The following is a 10345-nucleotide window of genomic DNA, read 5'->3' on the forward strand; positions in this document are numbered from 1 at the left end:
ATTTTGGAAGACATGCTCCGAACCTGCGTTCTGAAATACGGGACAAATTGGGAGAAATGTCTACCCCATGCAGAGTTTTCATACAACAACAGCTATCAAGCCAGCATCAAAATGTCACCATTTGAAGCTCTATATGGGAGACCCTGCAAGACCCCGCTAATGTGGTCAGAACCTGGGGAGAGAACATTATTTGGCCCCGACAAAATCAGAGAAGCTGAAGAAGGAGTTGCCCAAGTGCGAGAGAATCTGAGGGTCGCTCAAAGTCGACAAAAGAGCTATGCCGACACAAGACGAAGAGACCTTGAGTTCGAAGTTGGGGATTACGTCTATCTCAAGGTGTCCCCGCTTCGAGGTACCGTCAGGTTTCATGTGAAAGGAAAACTTGCCCCAAGATACGTTGGACCATATCAAATCATTCAGCGAATTGGGAAGCTTGCTTACAAGATTGATCTACCACCAGAATTATCGGGAGTACACCCCGTCTTCCACGTGTCACAGTTACGCAAATGCTTGAAACTACCAGAGCAAGAAATAACCACCGACGTGCTAGATATCCAAGACACACTCGAGTACAAAGAACACCCTATCAAGATTTTGGGATATGACACCGAGGAAACCCGAAGCAAAACTATCCCTATGTGTAAGGTGCAATGGAGTAATCACACTGAGCGAGAAGCAACCTGGGAGAAGGAGTCTGACCTTCGGGAACTTTACCCCTACCTATTCACGGGGTACGTCACACCTTAAATCTCGGGGACGAGATTCTCGTAAGCGGGGTAGGACTGTAACAACCCAAAAATCCCAACCACAAATTTTTTTCCTCTTTTTCCTAAAAACCTTGAGTGATGATGTGGCATATAGGCAAAACCCTAACCTAGCACAAACAAAACCCACATGACTTGCACAAGTATTTCATCCACCTCATAGCATGCATCAAGTTGCATTATACTCAACAATTGTGATTTGGATTTTATTTGGATTTATGAATTGAATAATGAAAGCAAACAAATACTTAAGTATACAATAAATAAATATATATACTAATATGAGACTAATATCCCAACATATATTGTGACCAATATTAACACATCAAGTTAGAAGAAACATGCTACCTTGAAATATACACATATACATATAAATATATATGTGAGAAGCATAAAACAAAAATGAAAAAAAAAGAAAACAGAAAAGGAAAAATGGGAAATGGCCAAACCAGCCCAGGCGACAGGGTCGGCCCACCTCCTCGGCCTGCCTCGCCACTCGCCAGCCCGCCAGCCTAGCCCAGCCCGTACGCACAGCACCGCAGCAGCCCAGCGCCACAGCCGGCCCAGCTCCGCGCGCGCACGCTGGCCGGCTCATCTCGTGTCCGCCCGGGCCAGCCCACCAAGCCGCGACCGGCCCAGCAAGCATGGTCCGCAACACGCCCACGCAGCAGCACGCCGGCACTGTTTCTCGTCTCCCCCTTGCCTCTCTGCTTTTGCGGGACGGAGCACCGGCACCGGCCGCCGTGCGAGCCCCATCGATCCGGCCCCACGCGCACCTAGCTGGCCGCCACGCTGACACCCTCTGCCCCGACAGGGTCACGCAAATCGCATGACCCCGGCCCCGCGCGCGCCAACAGCCGCAACCAAGCACATGCCGCTGCCGCGCCACTGTCCCCCACCTGCCTTGGCCGCGGCGGCAAAATTGGCGCCCGCCACTACCCTTGGAGCCCACTCGAAGGATGACAGCGACCTCCCGAGCTCGCTGCAGCCGCCTGATCAACCCGACGCGATCCGGCCGTCCGCCGAGCTCCCCTGGCAGCCGTCGGGCTATATAACCCTGGACCCGACGCCCCTAGGGTTCCCATCGCCACGCCGCCACCCCTAGTGGCCATCTAGCCACACCCGAGCCAAGAGAGGGGAAAGAGGAAGGAGGAAGCAAGGAGGAGAAGAAGAAGAGGAGCACGGAGCCTTGCCGGAGCCGCCCGATACCACCGGAGCCCGAAGCGCCGCCCGCTCGCCTACGACGACGTAGCGGATCTGCACGGCACCGCACCGGCTCTCCACTGCACTCACCTCGACACGGCGTCACCATCCTACCACCCCGAACCCCCACGGTAAGCCCCTCTGTCATCCCCTGACCTCGCCATGACCGAGACTCGCCGCGACGCCGAGGCGTTCTCCCCACCTGGGAGGACCAAAGGCCGAGCTCTTGACCCCACGGCACACTACGCATGCACGCACACATCCACGAGCCCTCGCGCGGCCTTGCCGAGCCCTGGCGGCTCGCGAACGCCGTCGCCGTTCCGCCTCGCCGCACTCGCTCACCATGGCCACGACCACCGCGACGCCGCCGCGTTCCGGCCACACCAGGCCAACGATGGCATCATTAGCCTTCCCAATGGACTCGCCCTGCAAAGGAGACCCCAAAGCCCGGGTCCCCACCTTCTCCGGCCACCTCGCTCGCCGAGGGCGAGCCGTCGAGCCTCGCAGTGACCCCGCGCATCCAGCCGCGTAGCCGAAGTGGAGATTCCCCGACCACTGCCCTACTTTTGCCGGAGCCGAGACCTCACCGGAGCCCCGCCGCGTCCATCACGCCGGAGCGGACTCCGCCGCGTCATTTGGTCGACGCCGGTGAGCCCTATGACTACCAACGGACCCCAATTGGACGAAGAGAACCGCCCCTTGCCCCAATTCGGCCCACAGCGGCTCACCACAGCCTCACCGTCACCGCCGCCACCATCAAGCCGCTGTCGGACCTCCCCGGCAGCCAAGCGCTACCCCAAGGACCCTAGCTGCACCCCGAAGCACCAGCAAGGAGTAGCGCACCCCCCCGGAGCCCCGTAGACGCCCCGCCGAGCCTCGCCGTCGCGGCCGTGCCGCCTCGCGCCGCCGCGGCACCTACGCCGGCCACTCGGAGCTTCGAGCCCCCTCCGTGACCCTTCGGCGAGCACGCCCTGACCCCACACGAGCCCTGCGCCCCGTACCAGCCTCGCCGGGCCACCACGGTGCGCGCAGCGCGAGCTCGCCGTCGGCGTGATGGCTGCCGGGGAAGAACAGAGGAGATGGAGGAGTTGTGCAGCGCGTCCCTGCGCTCGGACCACCGTGAACCAGAGGAAGGAGACGGGGGCGTGGGCACGGTCCACCACAGACTGTGTCTGCGGTCCATGGACCGCTGCTGCCAGTCCACCATGGACCAGCCACCGTAGACCACAGCCCGTTCAGAGCCCAGAGCAGCCACGTGGGTGGCCTGACTGCATGACACATCTGGGCCCGGCCCGGCCCAGACCGGCCCATCCAAGCCCATTAGGGGGCCAGCCCCGTTGACCGTTGACCCGGTCCCACCTGTCAGCGACCAGTGCAGCCAGACCCACCTGTCAGTGCTAACGTCACGGCTGACGTCATCCGCCACGTCAGCAACCCGCCACCTCGACTGGGACCCACCTGTCAGTGATGACGTCACTGCTGACGTCATCCGCCACGTCAGCAACCCGCCACCTCGACTGGGACCCACCTGTCAGCCTCTGTTACACACTGGACCGATGGGATGCTGCCACGTGTCAGCCCCAGAATAATCAGCCTATTTTTCTTTTTCAGAATATTGAATAAACTTCGGAAATTCATAACTAATTCATACGGACTCAGAAAAATATGAAACCAGTGTCAAAATTCTTCTAAAATCAAGCTCTACGTCATAGGCTTGTGAATAAGTGTATTTGACTCTTGTGAATTTTCATTGGTTCTTTATGATGATCTATAGGAGTCGCTAACGCGACTATTATGTCCCGATTTCAGAGCCGGAGGAGGAATAGCCTGACGAGGAGGATTACGAGTACGAGAACTTGGGCGACGACTGCGGAGGTGCCACGTCCCACCCAACCTCGTAGATCCTATTACGCATTGCTAATAACTAGACTTGCTAGTGCTTTACATCAGGGTTTAAACCGCGAACCCAAATCAAGGGTTGATGCCTTGACCCCATTTTATGTGACTGTGGTAGAGCTTCTAAAAGCGCTCCGGCTTCTCAAGAGTGGTTATTAGACACATAGTTATTTGTGAAGCTTATCATGAGTGGTTATTAGGCCAAGTCATAATTTTCATATGACACCATCAATTTTCTAAGATAAGTGATACTTATAAAGTTACAGTTTACCAACCAAAACTATTTTAACAGTTAGATGATCAGCATAGATGATGAAGAAACAAGTAAAGGAAAAAATAAAAAAGGACGAGTAAGAAGAGGACTGGCCCAGCCCATGTGCCCCTCCCCCTCCTGGCGTGGCTTCATCCAGAAAGGTTTCCGATCCTGATCCCCTCCAGCGCCGCCGCTCCCCTCTCTCGTGCATTCTCCACCACTGCCGTTCCGCCTCCTCCCAGATGCGCTGCTATGCTTCTCTGCGCCCCTCTCCGGATGCGCTGCTCCGCTTCCCTCTCTTCTCCGGATACACTGCTCTGCTTCCCTCTGCACCTCACTGCTCAGCGATCTCAGATCGACAACCACTGCTGTCCCCTTCCAGATCGAGCAATTGGAGAACGAGATGGAAAAAATCAAGCCAGGAGAACCAAAATCAAGCGGAGATGGAATAGTTGAGTGGGCCAGCAGAAGAATCAATGAGGAGACGACAGAATCAAGGGGGCGTCAGCATGAACATAAAGCAACAGGGTGATACCTTGCCCCTGAGGCAACCCTGGAGCACTCCAATGCTTCAGCGACGCTGAAGGGACACCTTACTAACCATGGAGATAACCAACTCTCAAACAACAATAGCACCATAAGGACTAGTTTCTATTAACATGTAATAAGAAAAGGTAAGCGAGTAAAAATAAACTAAATGTACACCAGTCATAAAGATATCATAAAGATCTCATCCTAATCTAGTACAAGAAAACTCTCATGTAATAAGGACAAGCGAGCTAGGCAAAACTTTTGAAAATACCCAGCTCAATATCAGGTCCTCTGACTTCAGTAGGGCCCTGACATAGACAACTATTGTTCACTGTGTTCACACTAACCCCCATATTTTGGGTTCACTAAAAAATGAGGTGGCAGACAACAAGAATAGAATTGGCTGAAAGATTGCACAAAAGATAAACTCACCTGTGTTGCGCTGAGCGGTTCCAGTGTCATGCCTGCTGACTTCTTTTCTTTCGGCATGAAAGCATGGTAACATAAGACCACAGCATAAGAGAATTACACCTGGCACAGCCAGGAGATGATCCTGCTTTTCTGAAGAATCATCAGTGTCCTGATTATTTTCATTCAACCCAAACCTCCCACATGGGTCATAATCATTTCTTGAGCTATTTTCTGTGGGCCGCCTCAGGAGCTTCCTTGGCACGTCGTGATGTAAAGTTGCTACAGGTGTAAGGCATATCTTTATGTAAAGTTGCTACAGCTGATAACAAACCAAATGAGGAAAAGTAAACAGCAAAACAATTTTTCTCATCCACATGTTACAAATTTAAAAATGTGTCAGCCATATCAGAAAAAAAAAAGGAACCAAAATATTTTGGAAGGTCGGAATGCAGATGCTAAATGAGGGTACCAGAAAACTAACACATGGGTCGTATCATACTTCAGTTGCGAATTACAATGCCAACAAAAGAGCATGCAACTTAGATATATCTCATTACGTTGTCCAAACATAGTTTCGCACTAGAGCATATAAATGGGAAATATATTTAGGTGGAATTAAACCCCAAATGTAGGACCCTAAAAGGGTTCCTGTTCCCATCATCTACAAACTACAATGCATAATAGTAGAACGAAAACCATACCACGAAATAGCCTATGTTCTACAGTCTACACAACTGTTCCAGAGATAAACTTCATAGCCATATCTTATTTATTACAAGTCATGTATGGAATAAGTCAAATAACTGATGCAGGTATGAACACCAATTTGAACTGTTAATGTACTAAAGTGGTCAGCAATTGCCCAATCCTTATCTGATTTAGCAACTAGGAGCAAACAAGAACCAACTTACCATGGCTAATTCCGCTCCCTTCACCACAGTACTGCTTTACGGCACCCCTAAACGCATCTGAAAGGTTGCTGCAGCGGAGGCAGCGTCTAGCAATGTAGAAGCCGAGCTTATGGCAGGCAACAACGCGGTCCTGCACCAGAACCCCATTGACCGACAGGTTAAGGAGGCCATCAGAAGCATCGAAGATGACAAGCTGGTCGTCTCCACAAGCAGCTCGTGCAAGGGTTAGCTCCGACGAGGAAGCGTGAGCCAGAGGCGACCAGCAGCACAGGAGGACGAAGAGGGCTTGGAGAAGAGCCAAAGGAGACATCGATGCCCTCAGGAGTGGATCTAGTAAAGACACCCAATAATTTTTACAAATAATTAGAAGTTGGTAGCAGGGGCGGACCCAGTAAAGGACATGGGTGTACACATGTACACCCAATAATTTTTGCAAAGAAATCAAGGTTAGTAGGCATAATACACGCATATGCACCTGTAATTAGATTCAGACCCGATCACGAATAGCATGTTAGGGTTTGGGCGCACGACGGCTTCGCACAGCAGGAAGTGAGGACCAAGGAGAGGAAATACCTAGTGTCCTGGTGGTGATCGTCGCCGGCCAAAGTGGCGAGTGGCGAGTTGCGAAGTAGGACAGCAGCGACGGTCGCAGGGCTGCAGAGGGCTGACGCCGTGCCGGAGATGGCCGCGAGGATGCTGGGCCCCAGGTGGTGCTCGGCCGAGCGCAGTCTCCTCTCCGGGTTGCGGCGTGGCGATCTAGGCGCCGGCTGCTTACTTCCCCGCCGCCGGTCGCCGTTCGGCACTCGCCGTCGCCGCCAGGTCGCCACTCGCCAGCCCAATTGGTAGGTGCAGGAGTCGGGATGCGGCGGCTTCTACTGCGAGCGTGCGGGGGAAAGGAGTAGATCAAGTTGGGCCGTTTTCATTTCATGGGCCGTATCCAAATCTCCCCAGCCGTACGAGATACTCGTATCAGTCCTGCGTTTTAAATTATAAGAGCAAACATGCCCCTGCGTTCCTACGAGAGAAAAAACTATCAAACGGATGATATGTTTGCACTTTGCAGTGGCGGAGGTAGGAATGATTTTAAAGTGTCGCAAAATTTATAAAGATGAAACATCTAATATGCATCTATGCAATGGCTCACCACAACATTATATATATTACTTCGTGATCGACAGATATAATCTCTACTATAATGGACCAATCAAAATTATACTAGATCCCCAGAAAAAAATTCCCCGCTGAGAGCCTCCAACCATTGTGCACCCAGGAAAATACACACAGTAATTCATCTACATTAAAATCAAGGGCTAATAAAATACCTAAACCAGATCCGATGACCACCACGATTAGATGTGGATGCCTGGCTTCTCACCCCGTGCCCTCCATCCCACGCACCGAAGCTTCAAACGCGCCCCCACCCGTGCGATCACGGAAAAAAAAGAAACGCACGACGCCCGACTGCCAACGCTCCACACCGCCGCTGCCAATGGACGCGTCAAGGACGCCATGGATCCCTCTCCTCTAGCTCTGAACCAACCGCTCCGCCGCGACGGCCATCAGCACTCCGCTCAGCCGCGATGTACTGTGGCGAGCACTACATCCTCCTCTCAGATGATCCGCACCACAGCCGCCGCAACTTACAGGGCACGCTGCGATCCCGGGCCGGCGCGGCCACGTCCCTCCGCACATCCGCGCTGCGCCGATCCCAACGTGGCGATGTCGCTCCTCGCCGACGACGACCCCTCCGACGACGACGCACCGAGCCGCCCCACCACCTTCCTCAACGAGGCGCCGTGAGGTGCCGCGTCGTGAGTATCAGTCCTCCGACGCCCCCCACCCCATGAGACCCTTCGCGATCTGCTCCTGCTGCTTGCGTGCTACACTGCTGCTGCTCGTGTGACCCGATCTGAGCTGTTCCGATCCGTTTATCCGTCCAGGGCGCCTTTAAGTTGGCCGTGCTGAACAGCTTTCAATTCTTTAACCTGGCGCCAAATAAAAGTTTGGAGGTTACAAGAGCATTGATCGTTTCCTTCTGGTAGTTAATAAAGTTATTTCTTGGATAGGATAGATTAAAGGTGATATGTGATCGCCCATGATTTCTGAAGCAAAGTTGTTATCTGCATGCTTGCTCATCAGGTTCATAGGATTATTGAAGGTGATACGGCCGAACCTTGTTATCCTGACAGGGAGACGGTTGCTTCTAATAATAATGTGGCTATAGATCTTCTTGGTTTCTTTTGTATGTTATTATAATGTTGTGCACAATGTTTCAGGGCTCATCCACTTCCTGCATTTGGTTCTTCCTCCAATGTAGAGGCCCATGGGCTCGAAACAAATGAGGGTGATGTAAGGAGCACTAATGATACTGATCACAGTGTACATCTCATTTCCACGTAAACAATTTCCTATGCGATGCTTGATTTTTGTTTTTTCTTTCCTATGCAATGCATGTGATCCTAGATGTTGGTGAACAACAGGGAAACTATCCCTAGGTATCCAAATTTATGCATAGTGGTTGCAAATTAAATTAACCACAATGCTTAAAAATATCCAGCTAATTACAACCTATGTCTCCAGCACACTAGCTTCCTAATAAATACTGATTATGGCACATGACTATTTTACTTGTTGGGAAGAAAATTTCTGACCTGAAGTGAACAGCTAGATGTGAATTTTGCGAAGGAAATTTTGCTTCCTACAATCAGTCTTTTCCTGTTGCTTATACTGGAATGGTCGATCCTTTGTTTTTTAATTGAAACGCAGCTTATTTTTCTTGATTGGGCAATTGTTCTTTGTTAGCTGACTCTACTCTCTATGTTCAATGCATGTTATCAGACCAGCCTTTTATGAGGATTCCCATTATTTTAATAATGCATTGTTGGTTTTTGAAGTTAAGAAGAAACAATTTTGATGGATAATTTCAGTTGCATGGATATGATCATACATGGAAATAGGACGAGACTCTGCTCTCTGCCTGCTGCCACGCTGCTCTTGCTCCTCTCTTCTTGCCGACACAACCAAGGTGAGTTGGAATGTATTTCCAGGTTTTCATAAAACGACTTTCAGGTAGCAAAAGAAGAACCGAAATACAGTTACCATGTAGTATTTCAGTATCAATGCATCAGCTATTCTATTGAGAAGTAGGCTTCACTTGTTTTCATGAAACGAGTTTCAGGTAGCAAAAGAAGGAACTGCTCTATTGCAGTCCCATGTATCTGATTGCTGCTAGCCTCGATTGAGAAGTAGGATTCACTTGTTTTTTTCATGAGAAAATAGAGGTCTTCAGTAGTAACACTTGCCCTGCGCATCACACTATCACCGATATATTATACTAAATCTGGCACTTCAGAAATAATTGCTTTACCACTTTATTGCTTGGTAGCAAACTGAATAACTGGTGTATCAAAATGTTTTCTCTACCGAAATGTGTAAGCAGACCACTGAGATGCAGTGTTGCTTGTATTTATGTGGGACTGCAGTAAGGAGCTTGCACTAAGAAATTGCTCGCAGACAGGTTGCTGCTTCCGAGAGAGGATGGTGGTGCTTGTTCCTTGATTGTTCGAGTAGCCAGCTAGGCGTGTTGGATTGTACCTGGATCTGTATTTGCTGGATTGGAGCTGATCAAGGATGGGTTGTATGCACTAGCCTGCTCAACACACGGTCTACAGGTAAGCCGTTCGATGAAATGCCCTTAAACTCACCCTAATAGGTTATGTGGTGGTTGTTCCATGGCCTACATCAGTGGAGGACTCGGGGTTTCCCCTCCTTCCAGTTTTCAGCAAGTCGTGTTCACTGAATTTTGCTGTTACATTTCTGACAGTTTGTACTAAACCTTTCATTGGATGCCTTTAAGGGCTTCAAATTGTTATGAAAAGGAGGCTGGTGTCAGTCCAGACGAGCCCCAAATTAAGATTTGCCAAGATCGGTGAGACGCAACGCAAGTGGTGTATTTTGCACATGAATTTTTATTTTGCTGCATTATTTGTATTGCCTTAAAATGTTTCTGACACCAGCAAGAGATTTGTTAAAATGTTTGTTCCATGTTGGGAACTCACGATTTTTTCCTAACTTCAACTGAAAGCGGTCAGATGTTTGGCTAATAATACTCCGAAATCTTCTACATGTCCTATTCTTTTCCCCATTGGAAATATATTTAATTGCCGTCTCATTTTATTTTCCTTCTGTATTCTTTTTCCATTGACAATATCTTTTATTGGTTGTTTGATTTGTATTATAAAATGTCACCGTAGCATTAGCACGGACAGTATACTAGTAGAGATAAAAAAATAGCTCATATACTTGGTATTTTCTACATATTTTATTTTAGGTATGGCAGCAGCCATACCACTTCACCCCTGTCTATTTGCTTCAGC

General features: G+C 50.0%; 1 long non-coding RNA gene across 7 annotated transcripts; it reads left to right on the forward strand.

Annotated features, from left to right (window-relative positions):
• Positions 1–1590: 1590 nt before the first annotated feature.
• Positions 1591–10138, forward strand: LOC136509085 (uncharacterized). Of its 7 annotated transcripts, none has more exons than XR_010772214.1 (6): positions 1613–2098; positions 3777–3842; positions 8109–8127; positions 8246–8994; positions 9483–9640; positions 9793–10138. It is a non-coding gene; the product is annotated as an uncharacterized lncRNA (long non-coding RNA). The 7 variants fall into 7 exon arrangements; XR_010772218.1 differs by lacking the exon at positions 8109–8127 and having other exon boundaries at positions 1828–2098; positions 8246–8365; positions 8897–8994; XR_010772217.1 differs by lacking the exon at positions 8109–8127 and having other exon boundaries at positions 1828–2098; positions 8246–8348; positions 8897–8994.
• The last annotated feature ends 207 nt before the right edge of the window (positions 10139–10345 follow it).

This window comes from Miscanthus floridulus, chromosome 15, assembly GCF_019320115.1.
Source record: "Miscanthus floridulus cultivar M001 chromosome 15, ASM1932011v1, whole genome shotgun sequence".
In the NCBI taxonomy this organism is placed as follows: Eukaryota; Viridiplantae; Streptophyta; class Magnoliopsida; order Poales; family Poaceae; genus Miscanthus; species Miscanthus floridulus.